We start from the raw sequence: 10332 nt of genomic DNA on the forward strand, positions 1-10332 counted from the left end.
GGCAATCTGGTTTTCGGGTGTGCTGATTTTCCTAATGGGTTTTCCGCCCTTGGGTATACAGCGCTGACCCTTTAAAAACACATGCCAGTACATCGTGGTATTTGCATTTAACTTCGATGGAGGCCCGTCTTTAGTGATTCTATTCCATGTGAAGAAGCGGCTGTGTATGACAGAGGCAAGAAAGCCTTCAGCATTTAGTGCGCGTTCATTCAGATTCATGCTGCCGGCATGGGACTATATTTCCCAAGTACTCGTGGTCACGTGACTGCATCAGAGTGATGCGATTATACAACCTGAGTGAGTAGCCACACACCAAATTCGGCTTTAGCTAGCCCCGGATCCTCTATTTAAGCAACAGCAATTACTCTGGACACCGTCCTCCATCTGCTGTGGTGTTACGGATTGCTGGCTCCCCGTATATAGGTATGGGTCTCTGACCCTACGTTTGTTATATCTGTCATTTTTTCAGCACCGAGGCAGCGTGTTCCTTGTATACAGGAATAGGTCTCTGAACCTACCTTTTTGTTTAACTTGAATCTTTTGTGCATTGAGTGCGTCTTTTCTTTTTTTTCTTGTGAAAACGTAAAGAATGCTGCAATCGTGTTAAAGATATGGAAGTTTCAAAGCACACTCTCTCATGTCGTAGGAAAGTTCTCAGTGCACATTTCGCAGGTGTTGTGTCTTGAAAACAAAGCACGCTGCACCCATGCGGAGGTCAACTATTTTAAGCCCATGTCCTCCATTGCATCGCAGCTTTGTTATTGCAGTGCACATCAAACACGTCTGCTGTTTTCAACTTGAAGAATGCTGCATCTATGTTTAAACTAGGCAGTGTTATCATGTACCTTACCGCTGCATATTTTAATGGGGCAGTTGCTTCTGCAATCTAAGCACGCTGTACTTGTGTGTTAGGCCAACTCGCTCTAAGAGTCTTTTTTTTCCCCATAACACCACATGTTTCCTTTGGAAGTTAATGCACTAGGTTCGGCCTTTGTTCCCCCTGTCCTGCCGCAATACACGCCTGTTATGAGGCACGAGCCATCAAAAGCATTGATACACAAACTTCATGGCAGACACACGACTGCCTCCACGGTCTTGGCGTGTCTCCCCCTAGTGTTAAACACCATTATGCTGCCAGATTGTCTCGATAAACCTTAGTGACATCTGAATACATGCTTGGGGAACCTATTAGGGACTTCACAGCCGTACGAAAATACCTCAGTCACTATTGCAGACACCGCCTATGAGTATTTGGACGGTTTTTAATCTACATGGGCACACTTTATCTTAACACTTGTCCTGAAATGCCTAGAACTGTTACAGTCTTCCAGAAGACTTATTTTCTTACCATGCTCACCTTCCTATAATTCTTTATTAGGGCGGAGAGTCATCCTGAGCTGCATGCCACGGTGAGTTGAGCCACATTTCCCGACGTCAGCGGATTAACCTTTCTACAGTATATTGTTATTGTAGTGAATCTTGTTGTCTAAAAATTATTTTATTTTTCACCTATACTAAGAATAACAGACATTGACTATGCAGTATATGGTTGTGTCCCGTTCAGACGGGTTTGTATGTCCTGGACTGAATAGCTTTGAAATGTAACGCTAGCACAGTTGTTCAAATGTCTGACATAGATTTTTTTCAAACCATTCTTACATTTCCTATGTATGTATTCTTTTAGGTACCACCAGTGAATTCACCACTCTATGAAGATTAATATGATCACTGGATGGTTTTGTATATTAAAACCCTTCTTCATACTTAGATTGGTTCGTACACCATTTCTAGGTCTCGCCTGAGCCAGCGCGAATGCGCTGCACTGCGAGGCTTATAGTAATGGCTTTAAACTCTGAACACACACTTGTGCGTGTGCTTATTTATCCTTGCTGTCTCTCTTTATCACCTTCCCCTTTTCTGCCTTTCCCTCTCTTGCTTTGGGACCTTCTCAATGTTTAACAAAAAGCTGTGAAACCTGTTGACCGATCTTTGTTCTTTTAATAAGGCGTTTTTTTTTATCACCCTGTGCCTGGAAGCTGTGGCAGATTGGAGTACGACAAACCCATGAAAAATGGACCTCGTCTGACGGTTTCTGAGCATTAACCAAGGAGAAATGTATTGCGTGATAGTTTGGAGAGATGAACTGTCCCGTCCGAGATCCCACGGCAGCTCTGTGGAGACTCAAATTCACGAGCTCCTTCTTACAAGGAGTTATGGGAACCAAATCATGCACGCCGTGCCCTCTGACGTTTTGCAGGCACCATAGTTAATTTTAAATCCCTCCTTGCACAAAAAATGTCATAATGCCATCCATTCTTTTGAGATCCGGAGCGTGGGGTCTGTCTTCTATATCTATGCGTTTTAATACCAAATAATGAAAGCGGCTAGATTTTTGCACCGTATAAGTCAAGGTAGTTTACGAGAACGCTGCGTGCCCCTTGCATCTGTTCCCTGCGACGCGTGCATCATTCCAGGAATCCAAGCCAGAGCTGGAGGCTCCCACCGCATTCCTGTGCTTTTGTAGCCTGGTTCATCGAATTGTTTCCTTCTGAAACATTTAACCCCGGTTTATCCAAAATGCCTTCAGTATTGATACAGTGTCTATTTATTCCTTTACATTTACTTTCCAGTTGGCCCAGTAATATTTTCTTTTTGGTAGGAGGTATGTTTTTGATCATTCAAATGTAACTCCTGTAGAGGCGCACATTTCCACAAAGGATATCGCATTCACAGTGTATCCTTCTTGCTACATGGGATATGTGTGTGGCCCGGAGCGTTTTTCAAAATCATTCAATTTTCTTTTGTATATTTAGAAAGCTTTTTTTCCTATCCTTGTGCTGCGAACATGAATTGTATTAAAAATACAAGCCTTGACTGAGCCAATAGACTCTTCGATAGATATTGTTTGCTGTGTTTTTCTCTGCCAGGCGCACAACATATAGACTGTTCACAGACTTTCTGTAGTATGCTTCCTTCTGGGCAGATCTACTCTAAGCCCCACTCTACTTCTATCCTCGTGTTAGTGCAGCCCGATGTAAACAGTAATTGTAATGTATTTGCATTTATATGACGCTTACTACCTCTGACGAACATTGAAGCGCTTTTTCGGCGAGTAGCACGCTACTTCAGGATCCAAAAAAATGGTTAGGGATGAATTAGCATAGGGAAATATAAAATTAATTTGAGAGCTGAACATTTTGGTCTGTTAGTTGGGTTGAAAAAGATAGTGGAGGGATAGAAGAGGGAAGGGTTAGCATTTATATAGCGCTTGCTACCCCTGCTGAAGTGTTGAAGCACTTTTCGGCGAGTAGCATGCTACTCCAGAACCCAAAAAGATGAATCGGTAGATCAATTATGGTGGGTAGGTTGTTCTATTATACACACACAACTGTACGAAAATTAATAAAATTCCTTTCTAAAGTTGTATCCAAGAGCCAAGTATAGTCTCTGATAATAATGTATACAATACTGATAAGTTTTAAGTTGGCTTGCCAGCAAGACTGATGCCCCGTAATGTTCATGCAAAGTCACTTGTGCTGGAGTATCTTAGACTCTTGTTGAATTGTACCATCCACCTTGTAGGTACTGCTATTTGTATCAGGTCCACGTTGTAGGCAGACACAAACGCCTAAATTGTGCACTATTAATATTAAGCATAATGTAGGTGAACATATGACAGTAAGCACTGTACAAGCTGTATTAGGTGCTTAGAAGTAGAGTGACATAGAGGGCAATAAACACTCCACTAACTCTGTCACTCGCTTAGTACAGACTAACACCAAAGGCCCTCGTACATAATGAAGCATCGGGGTGCACCCTCTTTCTGCGTCCCATGGGCATTTTGGCTTTTGTTCTACAGAAGAGGCTGCAGACACTTCCATAGCCCTTTATGTATTGTGGATCACGTAGGAGAGATTCTAAGCGAGCATGCTTTCCTATGTATTGGGCATGGCCACATTCAAATGTGGGAAAACCTTTTGTTTTGCGACTGCATTGTATTATAATTTTTTGGGGGGGAAATCTCTTTTTTATTATTAACAGTGCTCATAAGACCATACAATTCAATACCATGTACAAATAGCCCATTGGAGAACAGTTCAGGGATCATCTGGGGATTACACATCTGAACAACACAAGTGTCTTTCATGAATACAAATTGACTACTCCTCCAAGGACTGCACTGTATTATTGACACGGTCGAAAAGGCAAACAAGCAGTCAGGAGGCGCACTGATTGTATACCCCCCACACCCCTCACCTGACAGGATGGTGACAAACCCCAACCACCTGCAGGGGAAACTTGCCACCTCGTTTAATAATAGCTGCCAGACGCTTTACTTGGTAAGCTGACTGGTGGTTTACAACTGCGCCTACGTTGGGGCACCACATGTTTTTCCCAGCATAATCTGGTGTACACCCCCTGTGTGGGATGACAGCACTCACTGAAGACTGCACCGTTGTGTAGTCTGGGACAGTGCACCTTCACTGTAATTCTGAACTGGGCCTTTAAATACGGAACTATTTTGTGTGCCTATTTAATTCAGGTATACAAAGAATGTGGTACTACTTGTATACTAGGGTAGGACAAGGAAGATTGAATTTCTAAGGTGGCGGAAATGTTTTTGTCAAAGTGCTTTATGCCCTAAACACCCTCCCGTACCCTGAACATAATGAGATTGCGTAGATTACACCGCTGCGTGCCTAATGCTGCCATTTGCATTTCAAGACCTGTGAGTAATGAGGCTTTATCAAGTTCAAAGCCATTAGGCGTTCCCGAGCTGTCTGATACTTGCATATGGAAAAGGTGGGTCATTTGGAACCTAAAGATAGATAAACATATTCATAGGTCACGATTTATGTCTGCATCTAAAATAAAACTGTAAATTAGGAGAGGTGATAAGTGAGAAGTTAAAAGGAAGCCGCTAATTGAGCTGCATTTGTACATTGGCCTTCCTATATTATGAGATCTATTCCTGCTTCAGTCTTTGATTGCAATGAATACTAGGCATGAAGTCCTCGTCGAGCTGTTTAAATAATCCACTTGTCTCGCCACCTCTTCCCCACTGCATCCTTAACCAGTGGCCTAGCCAGTGTGCCCTGGGCCCCAAGGCAAGAAAGGAAATGTGACCCCTGCCCTCTGTTTGGACTGTGGAAAGCAGCAACAATCATTGTTCTGTGGGCCCCTCAGGCCTCTGTTTGAACTGTGACAAACAGCAGTTATCAGGGTTCAGTGGGCCTTTTAGGCATCTGGGACCTTTTGCCACTGCACCTGCTGCACCAATGGGAAGCTAAATCCCTGCCCTTAACAGCTTCTATTCTAGCCCCACTGGAGAACCGAAACAGCCAAGTACTGATCTGGCCATATCTGCAGGCATGCAGCAGCCTCTTCCACTGAAGGGATTTAAGTCGCATGAAAGCAGCATGCGAGAAACATCCATTTTCTGAGGCAAAGAACCAACACCTTGTCTGTTCCAACCTGAACTGCCCCCACTACCCTGAGCTCATTATTGTGGTATTTAGTATACCTTTCTCTATAACAAAACATGCCTGAACTCCTCCCTCTCAGTGAGGGGGCTGTATCACGGTGCAAGGAGATTCTCAATAAGGAAGCAGGCCAACTATGGTGGGGAATCGTCCTTTTAAAGGGATATTTCATCTTGGCTAGGTCTTCATCTGCAACAATATTCCTCAGAGACCCAAGGGTTTCTTGATTGTTGTAGAAATACATTTTTACCCCTTCATTGTACGTTCAAGCACAGACCAGTGCATGAAATGTTGTGATCTATGTAGGGAAAATACTCTGTGCACTGAGAAAATGTGTTAAAATAACAGAAAGTTGATAATAGCATTTAATACCTTCTCAAACCTGGATTTATCTAGAAGAGAAGTCTGTTAATTCTAGCAGATTTTTGATACCACAAGGTATAAGAAATTAGGGGATCTTTATCTGATATCTTTATCAGTAAATTATCTGAAATTATTGAACATAAACTTTTGCATGTATTATTTCTAAAGCTAAAGGAAGTTCTATATTGGTCTTTTCTAAACTAACCCCAGTGCGTACGACTACAATAACCACCTCTCTCAAATCAATACTGTGCTTGTTTTAGTGAGAAAGCTAAATGATCTAGGAGAAACCAGGAACTGGCGTCAGTATTTTTCTTAGGAAGCTTCAAGTTAGAGAGTGAAAACACTTTTTAGAATGCCCCAAAAATTGTGATAAAGATATTTCAATATGTTTGACAAAAAGAATAGGTACATTTCATGACAATATTGAAATGGGAAATAAAATCACAGGAACAAATATTTACACCACATGACAAAAATTTCAGCAATATAGGAAATCTGATGTTCATGTACTAATAATCCATTTGGTAAAAAGTGGTTGCTTGTAGAGTCAGCACACTACTGTGTCTGTGATTGCTTTTAAATAAAGGCTATTTTTAATGCACCCCATTTTAATTTCAGATTCACAAATGTCCCCTTGGGTTACTACCTCCTGTTACTGTTTTTTAGCCCACATATGGTTTCAAAACTTAATACATACCTTAAGGATGTATTAAATATTCAGAAGGAAAACTATTAACATTCCCCTTCCAAATTCTGAATTGTTAAATGGGCTTAGTACATTTCAAAAAGGGGTTTAGCATTTGCAAACTCTGTGAATTACCGAACCAGTGGATTTTTTTAACAATAAATACTTGGTACATGAGGCCATTTTTGTCAATTCCCTCCAAATTAAGTTTGCTAATAAACTTAGTTGAATGATAACAGGTGCACGTTCCTATTTAGTGTTAGTGTTGCTTCAAAATAAATAAAAACCATCACACATAACTCTTACACAATACTTAAAGACAGAATTTCTGACATCCAGCTTTAATGTTTTGTTAAATATATTTGCAAATGTTGTCACTTAAACAGGAAAGCAGCTAAAGCAGTCTCTGGACATAAAATAGGATGTAATCATAATCTTTAGATACATTTTCTGAGTTTCAGGAACAATGTGTGTCTTCTGGGTTTACTCTAAACCACTATAATAAACATATTTAGTCCTTTTAGATGTAATCTGTTTGTGCTGGTTTCTATTGCAGACAATAATCTAGATTTAGACTAAGGATCAATTCCACCTATGGCTTTTAAATTCTATTTATCAATGATCTCTATTAGTGTTATCACAACTAAAACTGTAATAGAACTGATCTGAGAGATGGACGTCCAAGTATTATGCTCAGTCAATATATTGAACAAACTATGGAGTTAAAATCTGAATAGATTAGATCCACAAGCATTGCCTGACCACTGTATTTTACATCAATAGATTACTTATCGGCACATTTTCTCTAAGTACAACTCAGTCATCTTCTATTTTTCTCTGAGCTCGTGCTGGGTTTGTTTGAACTCTTTTAAAATATGACATTTTAATGTCCAAAAGTTCAGGATTCTAGTTTCAAGCCTGGTCAAACCTTAATGAATGCTACACCAAAAGATGCCCTTAATGCTACACCAAAAGATGCCCTTCTGCTCCTACATTTTATTGTGCACCATAATTCAGAAATGGCATGTTTTTGCTTTCGGAGGTATAATTCTAAACATATTTATTGTTGGTGCCAACCTAAACATTATCATTAATTAGGAAGATAACAACAAGTGGTCTTGTGATGCTTGCTGGAATGAGAAGTGTTTAATCAAAAAGTGGATTGAGTTCAAGTTTAGGTGACAATTTTACAAAAGTGTATGGATTTTGTATATATTTAAAATTGTTGATCTCCAAAATGGCCTAAATCAATAAATTGTATTGAAATTCAAGTTTATCATTTGAATCCTATTGTCGGAAAAGATGTGATTTTGAACCCCATGAGGTGGTTCCTTTCCAGAAAGCATTCAGGTTGTAATCATGAGTCAAATAATGCTGAGGAGGTTAAAATATTCAAATTGAATTTTAATTACACTTGAAATGTTCATTGTTCTCTTAGTATTTTAATGTGCGGACTTTATTGCTTAAGGGAAAATAATTAGTATTTGTTTTTCTATATGTAGGAAGCATTACATTAATGAAATCACTGTATCCCACCTTCTTTGTTTCCTTTCCTGTTCTTTATGAACGTTTGTTGTTGAACTTTAAAGATTGCCCGAAATTAGGAATTGTGCTCTACATAACTTTGCTGTGTTACAATATGTTGATTTTTATATACTACGTTTGTCTCTTATGTGTATGGCAACTGATGTCTTGTTTTGCTTTAATAATCGGCTTATGTTTATTAGGTTTTATTATTCAATAAAATGTTTCAAACACAACAAATGGGAGTTGATATGTATTTACAACTGCAGCATTTTTATTGGGCACTTTCAAAGGGGCCAAAAATATGGTCTGTGGGATGACGGAGGACCACATTGGCATCAGCAGGTCGAGGTTTGAGCAAGTGATTAGGGGTATATGTAAGGTTGGAAGTAGGGGAAACAAAGCATGTACATTGTGTGGACTGTGACTCCTGGAGTTATTGTGAGGGATACCATGCTACCCTGTAAATGAATCCCCTAGTGATTATTATCAACAAACTTTATTCTGTTTTATAACAGAAAACCAAAAAAGTCATACATAAAATGATAAAACATCTTCCAAGTTACAGATTGACAAATATAATATGTCCAAGTTAATCAGAACACAAGATAAAAAATCATGAATTACAGTACAGAAGTTAATCGCAGCTTGACCTAAGTCTAACAGCGACCGTAAAAAGTTAAACGTATGCAAAACAGTGTCATTAGAGAGGAGTTATAAAAAGATAAGAGCTGCTCTCACCCTCCTAAAACCCGCTTTTTTGAGAATGGGAATAATAAATAACTTTCTAGGGACAGCATAAAAAATACAAAACATTTTTAAAAAGTGCATCTTGTCCTGAGGAGACTCACCGTTGCAGGCACAGGGCATGAGGCACTGGACTCTGTGGAAGCAAGTGTGTACCAAGAGGTAATGAAAGAGGTTGAGCGAAACCGGGTCAATAGAAAACGATCATGGATGCTTTTAAGCCCTAGAAGATAAGGTTTGTTGGTTGGTACAGTTTTTAACACAATGTACTTACACACATTAGGCTTACACAGCTCATTTCCCTCTCTATCACAGCAGCTCATTCTTAAAAAACACTCTTTGACCAGAGAAAGGTCCCTCTTACATATGCGCTCTGGGTTAGCAAATAGTTCCTACCTACCCTGGAGAGGCCAACTCTTAAATACTGGAGCCATTGGATGCTTGAGACATGGTCAAGTTAAAGGCATTCCCATAGGGCATCTTTGCTAAGTGTATTTTCTTAATTAGCCCAAATATTAAGCCACAAAGCCAGGGGACGGAAAGCCAGTACATCTGAGAGGAAAGGCCTCCCCAACTCTTCGTGCACGACATAAGACGGGGTGCTTTGTGGGACAGAAAGGGCCCATTGCAGGAAAGAGTTTTCAGCACTTTGCACTGCCCCTACCCCAATGTGGCCCCATATCTCACTCCCATAACTAACCTTTGAGATATATTTGGCTTCATATATCTTCAAAAGACCCCCTATTGGAGTCCCTCCCACTCTGCTGGCAAAGTTAAAAACAGCTGCAAAAGCTTTCACTAGACCCCCTTTCTTCCAAGTAAGCTAAGGGCACCAACTCAAGGAATCGTCAAACACAACTCCCAAAAAGGAGAAAACATTGCTCTTCGGTATTGACGAAAGTCCGAATTTAAAAGTGAACTGCTTAGCTTTACGAGGTCCCACCTGCATAATGAACGACTTGGAAGGATTAAACGAAAGGTCCAAGTCCTTCATAAAAAGGGCAAAATAATTCAGAAGAAGTTGTAGGCCCCTAGCTGTCCTCACACAAGGACTGCGTCGTCTGCGTATAGACTAAACATTTATAAACTATTTGTCGCCTAGTAGACCCACCTGCGTGAAGTCGTAGTCCCAATCCACAGGAACGACGAGAATACCCCCCACACTCTTGAGGCCAGTCCACGGAAGCGTGAACCTGTTTACACTCTAGCAGCAGACTGACCCTGAGAGATGTGGGGACAAGGTTTGGAAGAGCTCACTTGAATCCCCCAGCGGGCGTTTCCTAATAAGCACAGCAGAAACAACCTGCAGCAAAGACAATAAAGACAATAAGAGTAATTACTCTCTGCTCTCTCATAGGGTTGTAAAACTATCAAACTGTCTAAGTTAAGGTGAACTAAACTCTACCCCGTTTCCCTCTTACCCGCTGGACATCTCGTTAAGCTGCAAACAGCGACTCAGCTGGGACTTGGAGGAAGCAGCAAGGCAGGGGAGGAAATTCCGCCAGGCAATGAACAGGAGATCGGGGC

The 10332-nt window shown here is 40.6% G+C and overlaps 1 long non-coding RNA gene across 1 annotated transcript in view; it reads left to right on the plus strand.

Moving 5' to 3' along the window:
- The window catches only part of LOC146839048 (uncharacterized), a 32963-nt gene extending 24665 nt beyond the window's left edge, over positions 1 to 8298 (plus strand). Inside the window, exons 2-3 of the long non-coding RNA XR_014960767.1 lie at positions 1379 to 1409; positions 2037 to 8298. This is a non-coding gene — a long non-coding RNA (uncharacterized LOC146839048). The remainder of the gene's footprint in view (positions 1 to 1378; positions 1410 to 2036) is intronic.
- The last annotated feature ends 2034 nt before the right edge of the window (positions 8299 to 10332 follow it).

Source organism: Triturus cristatus, chromosome 4_2 (assembly GCF_964204655.1).
Source record: "Triturus cristatus chromosome 4_2, aTriCri1.1, whole genome shotgun sequence".
In the NCBI taxonomy this organism is placed as follows: Eukaryota; Metazoa; Chordata; class Amphibia; order Caudata; family Salamandridae; genus Triturus; species Triturus cristatus.